General features: G+C 38.2%; 1 long non-coding RNA gene across 1 annotated transcript; it reads left to right on the top strand.

Annotated features, from left to right (window-relative positions):
- The first annotated feature begins 3,327 nt into the window (after positions 1 to 3,327).
- LOC122778977 lies at positions 3,328 to 4,392 on the top strand. Its single transcript, XR_006361489.1, has 2 exons — positions 3,328 to 3,600; positions 4,114 to 4,392. It is a non-coding gene; the product is annotated as an uncharacterized LOC122778977 (long non-coding RNA).
- The last annotated feature ends 4,389 nt before the right edge of the window (positions 4,393 to 8,781 follow it).

Genomic DNA, 8,781 nt, shown 5'->3' on the forward strand with positions numbered 1-8,781 from the left:
TCAAAGGGGTTCATTTGCATCCACAACAAGATGGTTTTTGACAATTTCACAGCTGCTCACTGTGGGAAACTTTCTAGAGATAATGATGCTCCCTGACAGATTTGGTGCAATCAAACTTGTTTCTGCAGTTTTTTTTCATTGCACATACTCCACCTTAACAAAGCAATCTTCAAACATAGCAAATGACAAGGTGTGCAACTGGAGCAGAAATCCTATGCGTCCAAGTGGTGGGATTGCCATGAGTGAACAGCTCATGTAAGAGGCAGCACTCTAAAAATGTGGAAGTATGTGACAAATGACCCAGTGGAGGAACAATATTGTGGTGAAGTGTGAAGTATCAGTTTACCTTTCCAAAGACCAGCCCTCAAAGACGGATGAAGCTCTCAGCAGGACCTCTTCAGTTGTCTAAAGGGAGAATGAAAAGCAGGCAGAAAGGCTGAGGGTGTTTTTTGTTAACTATCATCTTGAACTTTCAAAGCTCCCCCAAGATCTACCAACTCTTTTTTTGTATCGTGTATGTGTGAAAAGCTCAAAGTTCCCTCGGGGAAGCTCCACTGTTGAGTTTTTTAATGTTTGAATGCATATGCATTGCCTGTTACCCTTGGTGAACCTGGCTGAATCTGCCAGAGATTTGCTTTGGCTCTACAAACATATCAGGCAAGCAGGGTTCCCATGGGTCCTTGAAATCCTTCAAGGTTTGTGAATATGAAAAAAAAAATTCAAGGACTTTGAAAAATTTCACCCTAAACAGACATGGACCATTGAAAGTGCTTGAATTTTGTTCAAGAAATATGTCAAGTTTATATTTAGGTACACTGATGTACCTTTGTTTGTTGTGTCAATTCAATGTTATGACAAGTTATGACATCAATTGCCAAAAAGTTGATATTTTCCAATCAATTCCACAGAATTGTATGTAAGAAATACGTCTTGTGCAAAAGTTTAAAGAGTCAGATGGAATGTCGGTGATTCATAGTGTTCCTTCCGGGAGCAGAACCTCGGCCTCACCCCAACAACACTGGCATTGTTGTTCACTTGATCATTATTCCAACCACATGTGGTCTGAATGTTGATGCTGCTCGGTGTTAATGTTTTGAAGTAGTGTACCTTTGTCTCAATTTGTAACAACAAGGGGTAGTGTGACAAAATAACACTGGATAGATACGCAAATAAATACCTTTGGGGGTAAAAAGCAACTTTGTTTGCTGAGATTATATTGCTCTAATGATATACTAAAAATACAGTGGGCTGTTGAATATTGTATTATATACACAGTAAATACAGTAAAGAGACACCTTCATGTTTTATGAAGACACAACCATTGCTGCTCATCAGCTATTATGACAAAAAAAAGAGATATTGAAACAATTACAGCAATAAGGCTTGTTTTATTTTGAAAATCTCTTTTTTCCTGTTCTCCAAAAGAGCCAACAATGCAGAACTAGCCATTTAGAACAAATACAATAATGTAAAGTACAATGAAAGGAGTTACATTGGTGTGAGAAGGGTTTTTTTTATAGCTAAGAGCAAAACAGTGAATGTAGGAAAATTTTAATTTGTGAGGTGTAGCATTGAGGGAGCTTGTAATGGGTTGTTTTTACAGGGTAGAATTATGTGAATTCAAATTTGATGATACAGTAGTAGTAGTAGTAGTAGTAGTAGTAGTAGTAGTGGACCTTTATTGTCACACATACCGAAGTACAGCGAAATTACATTACACATTTGTGACTTACTGGCACAAGTACACAGTACACTTCATATGTATCGTGCTTGTGTGAAACAGAGGCTGAATCATCATCTGTTGTTCTAATCCTGACAAAACTATGATGTCCTACATTCTATCTAAATGGTGTCTCAATTAGAAATTATTCCAAAAACTACCGCTGTGGTTTAAGCAGAAAGATAGAAAGAAATGACAACACTTCACTATTCTTCACACCCTGTAATATTGCTGTGTAAGTGCAGAACAAGTAGCTTCTCACTCCAATCTAACCGAGTCTCCAGATTGCAATCCTTTTCCAAACACACCCAGGCAAATCGACAGCACAATTGATTTCCTAATTAATGTCCTTGCCCACCTACTCCCGCTGAAGCCTAGAGACATAATTTCCTTGTGAGCATGATCAATAGCTGCATCAACATAAATACAGGCTGGAGGAAAATAAATTATGTTAAGCCGGAACACTGAGGCCAAAAATCTAAGTAATAGCCTTATTTTTTTTATCTTTTTGCAGCCATAATTAGTTTATTTCTATTTTAATTGAGTTACTTCCACAGTGTATATACAAGTGTATAAAGAAAAAGAAGAAAAACAATGCAGATGAATATATAACACAAACAATGAAAGGTCTGTAAGTTATATTCAAGAGTCCCTTGCATAATATTTGGTGTCCTGATAATGAATTGCTCTAAGACAAAAACAAAGAAAACTCATTTGATATAACTAATCAGCTGCAAAGCAAAGAGAAGAAGCACACTCATTCCCAAACGTAACATTGGAACATGGTGGTGGAGGCGTTACCTCAGTGCTGGACTGTTGACCTCAAAACTAGCCTTTATAACGATGAGCAGAGATAAAATATGTAGTAGGCCGTCAGCTAATTATAGCTGCTTGCTCTTCTATCATCACTTTTCAGGTTTTGTGCCTAAAAAAACCCTCATCATCATCATTATCCTCTGAATATCATTTAAAGAATGCGTCAGACAGACACAGCATGTGTCACATGTGAGAGCGTGAAATCTGGTCCAGCGCCGTATGATTCATACGGCAGTTGAATCACAGCAGTTATTTTCAGTGAATCTTTCGATTTCACTTCATTTTTTCAGTGAATCTTTCGATTTCACTTCATTATAGTACTTCCTGCATGACCGGCGCGCAGACGTGTGACTGAAGTGAAATAAGGCAGAAAGGGTTGTGATGCGGCTCACGCTCGCTAAATACACCACCACACTCCTCTGTTAAATATTGTGATTTTACGTTACATTTCTTTTCTAAACGTAGGATATTAATGATTTTAAAGTCTTTTTAACTGATCTACATTTCCACATTGTTTGGTTTGATTTCTGTGTCTCACATTTATATATACAGTCATTATAGAGGAGGGAAAAAACATGCACACACGGGGAGAAAGTGGAAAGGCCCTTGGCTGACGCGGGATTCCAACCGGTGAACTTCTTGCTGTGAGGCATCATATCATCCCACTTTCACATACTTATTCTGACTGTAGCAGTATGAGTCATCTTGGTTTACTTTCCCCCCTCGCTCATTTGAGTGTGTATTGGTTGCCATGGTTTCAGTTCCGGTAATTATCCACTCTCCGGCTCTTCCTCTGCTCCCATTGTCACCTGTGTCACTTCCGGGTTAGAGGTCACATCCCCGACAGGTATGTCCGCACGTTGTTTCACTTCGCTGGTGGTTTAGTTTAGTCATGATGCTCAAGGCCTTGGTGTTGTGTTGTCGGCCGCCTGCTTGTGTGCTGCTCCGTGCTCCGCTCCGTGCTCCCTGTGCGCGCTGCTGTGGTTCGGTCGGCGGGTGTAAGTGTCGTCTCTCTCTGGTCGCTGGTTGCTGCTGCTAGGTGGCTAATGCTAGTGTGGACTCAGGTAAATGCTGGCGGCTGACTGCTGGAGCCCTTTTCATCTTCCTCCTCTCGTCAGTGTGAGTGTCTGTTGCTGCTAAATATATATATGTATATATATATATATATATATATATATATATATGTGTATATATATATATATATATATATATGTGTATATGTATATATATATATATATATATATATATGTGTATATATATATATATATATATATATATATATATGTGTATATATATATATATATACATATATATATATATATATGTGTATATATATACCATGTGTCTGGTTAAAGCAGGATTTTGCTTATATAATTTTATTTATTTAATTCAGAGATTTTGTTTTGTAATTTAGGTAATTGTGTTTGTTTTGGTTTTCATTCGTTTTCACTTGTTTTCTATTCATTGGTTGATATCTGTGATATCTGCCCATGTTTATAGTTTTGTTAGGCTTGGTGTCGTCTTTTTCTTCTGTTTTGAATGTAACCCCACTAATGTGTGTGTCCTCCCCTTCTCAGTTGCTGTAGGCCGGTGGTGCTGGTGATGTGGTGGTGACATCGTCCCGTCTTGTCTTGCTGTGTCTTTGGGAGCGGGTTTTTCGTCACTGAGCGTGTCTGCCACGTGTGCTCGGTGATTTTGTGGTGGTTTTCTTTGGTGGATCCCTTCCCTGCCCTAGCCTTCGTCCATCCACTTTGGCCTCAGCCCTGATTAGGTTTTCCCCCTTTTTTGTTGGTATGAATGAGTTTTATTGCGATTTTAGAATTAATGTTTAATAAAAATGACATGTTAACTTGGAACCACGTCTCCTGCCCCCTGAGTGACCTGAACCTGTGTGCCTTGTGTCCAACAGTAATTCCATGGGTCACATTCCCAGAGTGACGTTGTCAAGCTTTCAATATTAGTTTCCTACCTTATCACCTCCTACGCTCGCCACATAAACACACACAAACAGAGCCAACCAGAAGGTTGCGGGTTGTATTCCTGGCTCTGCTAGTCTACATCCTGATGTAGGTGGCCACGCAGCGAATGGGAGTGAGTGGGTGACAGAACTGTAGTGTAAATGGCCATCAAGCAAGGAAATGTGCTATATATATATATATATATATATATATATATATTTTCCAACAACATATCCAGAAACTTTTATTACCAGGAACTTTTACCTGGGGAAAAGAATTCCTGGTGATCTGTGTTTTGCATTTCCACCACACCTCAAAGTCAGAGTGTTGTACAGTCAAAACAAAGCCCTCCCATCTTAAGCACATTTGCTCTTTGAATTTGATGAAATTCATCCCAGGACGTCCTAGAAAGCCCTTGAATTTGATGTCGACCCAGGTGTGGGAACCCTGTTTATTGTGACATGAGGTGAGATATGGTCTTAGATTTTGGATATTGTCATATTGCGACGAGGTATCTCTGATGACTTCCTATAGTATCTACACTGATTTGTCACTCTCCTTCGAGAAGCGCAAACATTGTGAAAGAAAACTTTTCATGAGCTCAGAAAAACAACCAGTGTGCAGCTTTATATCGGGATATAGCCTTAAAAATACCCAGATATTATTTCTAAGCCATATTGCCCAGACTTACAGAGATATTTATATACAGTATACGAGTGTATGGTGATGCCCTGGTGGCTTCTACCAGGTGAGACATCAACCAATCAGGAGACCACAGTTGGAGAGCAGTTTGTCACCAAACATCAAAACATGTGTTGCAGATTGTGGAGGTATTATGAGGACATTATAGTTTGACAGGATGCTGCGACACTAAGGTTTCGCTCCGGTGTTTTTCAGGCCTGACCCTAACCACGCGTGTCTAAAGCTTCTATCCAAACTGGCACAGCCGCCTCTTATCCTCAAAATATGCAGTAAAAAAACACCATCAAGTTAATGTGTATGTAAACATGTACATAAGTCACATTTATGTTCCTTGTGAAACATAATTGACAATGCAGTTGTAAAAAAAAATGGTGTCATATATAAATTCATTTGTATAATTTTTAAGAGACAAAGTTGCACGAGCAGATAAAACAAAGATGCTTCAAAGGAATAAAGAAAAACATGTCTTTGAACTCAAGTATATTTATCAAAACTTAAGCACCTTTAAAGTTTGTTTGCTTCCTAATACACAACGATTCCCTCCTCTTCACTGAATGCCCCAAACACAAACTTCTGTGGTGGTTATCATTCATCACCACACTCCGCGGTGTCGTAAAGCGACCCTAAACAAAAACTGGGATTCATTTGTAGTATGCTCCAGACCAGTATTGGTTCCAGCCACTGATGACTTTGAGAGAATAATTAAAGTGTGGTCTAAGTGTTGCTCAGGGATATTTTACATGCAGTAGGAGGGTTGGGACAGGGAAGCGGCCAGAGATATTGATTACTGCTGGGATTACAGCTCCATGAGCATCGCTCTCAGTCCAACAATGTAATCATCAGCCCTCTACTTGTAATGCACAGGTTGCCTCAGCCTCACCACGGGAGGGAGGGAGGGAGGCAGAGGGAGAACTGGACAGAGAACAGATGGATAATGTTTCATCTAATGTTGTCCTTCAACTTATGACGAATATACGGTTGAAATGTGCAGACAAGTCTTTTTAACGGAGCGGTGCCACACAGTAATTACACTGATATCAGCACTTCATGTGTAATTCTTGTCAAAAAGCATCTTTGGCAAATAATTGTTTTGTCCAACACCTGTTCTGCTAAATAAATGACATCCATTGCAGTGAAAGAAGGCTGGCTGCGCTCGACTCTGACGATTGTTTCTCCCTTGCTCAGTGACTGTCACCACGGCTGCGAGCACTATATTGGATTCAGGGAATGCACTGATGTAAGTTGGCAGATAACCCTTTTAAAAAATGCTCCTTTTAAGAGTTTAATCTTCAAAATGCATGACAGTGCTGATCCCGCAGTTTTTCCTCTCACCTTCCTCACTTTTAGACAAATAATTTTCACTGTTGTCTAACTCTCAAAACTATCAACTTCCTCAGTGAAGGGCTGCATTACAGTCGTCTCCTATACTGTGTGTTAATACTTTTCCCACATTGATTGTAAAGTGCCGTAAACCGCAGAGTGCATCTCCCCTCGCTCCACCTGCAGTGTTGCACCACTGGCTTTATTTTTCATTACTGTCATGCATTTGTTTCACAGGGAGATTCTTCATCACGGCCTTTTAGATTAGACTGTTTGGTAAAGGTAATGGATGTAAACCAGGAAAGAAATCTTCTACACATTCAGTGCGTAAAGAGAAAGAAAGATCGATCATTGAGAAGCAAGGAGACTCTTGAACACTGTCTGAACTTGCAAGAATACTTTTATTCTTAGTAATACAATTAGATTTGTATATTTTAAAGGTAATGGATGTCCTAGCATCAAGATGTTACTTAGCTGTGCCTGTAAGGTTGAGTCTACGTGACAATATGTACTGTAAAAGATCACATGTTTTTTCATCATCATTTTAATTATTTATTAAAAACAACCCAATCTATATAATCCAAATTAAGATACACCCATCTACCACAGTTCACCACACTACGGTCCCACAACCATACATACATGTTAACTGTGGGTCAGGCACACATATTTACACAATATTTAGCTTGTCAAGCTAACCTAATGATTTCCCTCATTAATTCTGTAATAAATTCATTGCACATCTCACAAGGTTAACAAGAGTTTTAAACAGAAATCCTGAATCACTCTCTGCTTAGGCATCACAGACATAATCAAATAAAAGCTAAATATTAATTATTGTGCAAGAAATGCTAATAAAATATCCTTGAGACCCGTTTATGCACAGAGGGCTGCACGATGGACAGAGACGTGACTGAGATATTCTCCTGGCAGTGCAAGGAATCGTTATTATTTATTATTATAAATAAATATTAATTATTCTTATTCACATATTCAAACTTCTGTGACCAATAACATTTAAATGAAACATTGTTGAAAACATCTTTTGAATCATAGTGATGTAGACAACAGGCTTGAACCTCATTTTCATCAAAAACAGATATCTTCCATTCAGTAAATGTCACAGTGGAACTCTCTACATCAGTCATGTCAAAGTCAAATACACGGGGGGCCAAAATAAAAAAAATGGTACAAGTGGAGGGCCGGGCTGGTTCAATGTTTATTAAAACTCGCAATTATTGCACATATTGAAACAATACCAATAACACAGCCTATATTGTACTTAACATTAAATTAAATTAAATTAAATTGAATTGAATTGAATTGAATTGAATTGAATTGAATTGAATTGAATTGAATTGAATTGAATTAAACATAAATAAAATCAGTTGCAATATTTTCTCAAGGCTCTTTCAGTAACAAATTGATAACGTCTTTTCTTCTTTTTTTAACAGGTAAACAGCAAAATGTAATTTTCCTTCAAAGCTCAATGGCAAGATAAATGCAAAAATGAAACGGCATGCATTAAAAACAAATCAGTGTGCAGCTCTGATCGTGCCAATGCACTCGCAGTGCATCTTGGGATTTGTAGTATTATGGTGCTGTGGGCACATAGTACTGCGGGCCGGTTTTAATAGTAATTGACTCTGGCCTTGACTCTGACATATGTGCTCTACATGATAATACACAGTTCCAGTGCTGCGGTCGATATAGTTTTTCTAGTTCTTGTTGATGAAAATGAGGCTGTAGCCTGTTGTCTACATCACTATGATTCAAAATATGTCTCGCATGTGTTTAAACAGTGTTTCAACTAACATTACGTTAATGTCACAGTTTTCAATTTCTGTCAAAATCACTCCTTATTTTTGGAATTATGCTGCTCACAGACAGACAAAAACCACACCCCCTTGATGGTGATATTAATAGCTACTCTATGGTCTGTTATATTAATGTGTGTAAATATATTTGTAAAGAGGGAAATTGTATTAAAAAAATATTATTCTCAAAGCTGGAATAAACAAATTTAAATTGTCATGATGGTAAACGTGACCCACATGAATATAACTGACTTGACAGTGAAGTAATGAGAGCAAAAGACCAACAGTTTTTATACTGATCCCTTTACTTAAGCCTTGTTTTCACTGTTTTACCCAGAGACAACTCCATTTACAACACAAAGAAACAGTGTTATTCCATATTACATTACATTGCATGTCATTTAGCAGACACTTTGATCCAAAGCGACTTACAATAAGTGCATTTCAA

The sequence above is a fragment of the Solea senegalensis genome, linkage group LG1, assembly GCF_019176455.1.
Source record: "Solea senegalensis isolate Sse05_10M linkage group LG1, IFAPA_SoseM_1, whole genome shotgun sequence".
In the NCBI taxonomy this organism is placed as follows: domain Eukaryota; kingdom Metazoa; phylum Chordata; class Actinopteri; order Pleuronectiformes; family Soleidae; genus Solea; species Solea senegalensis.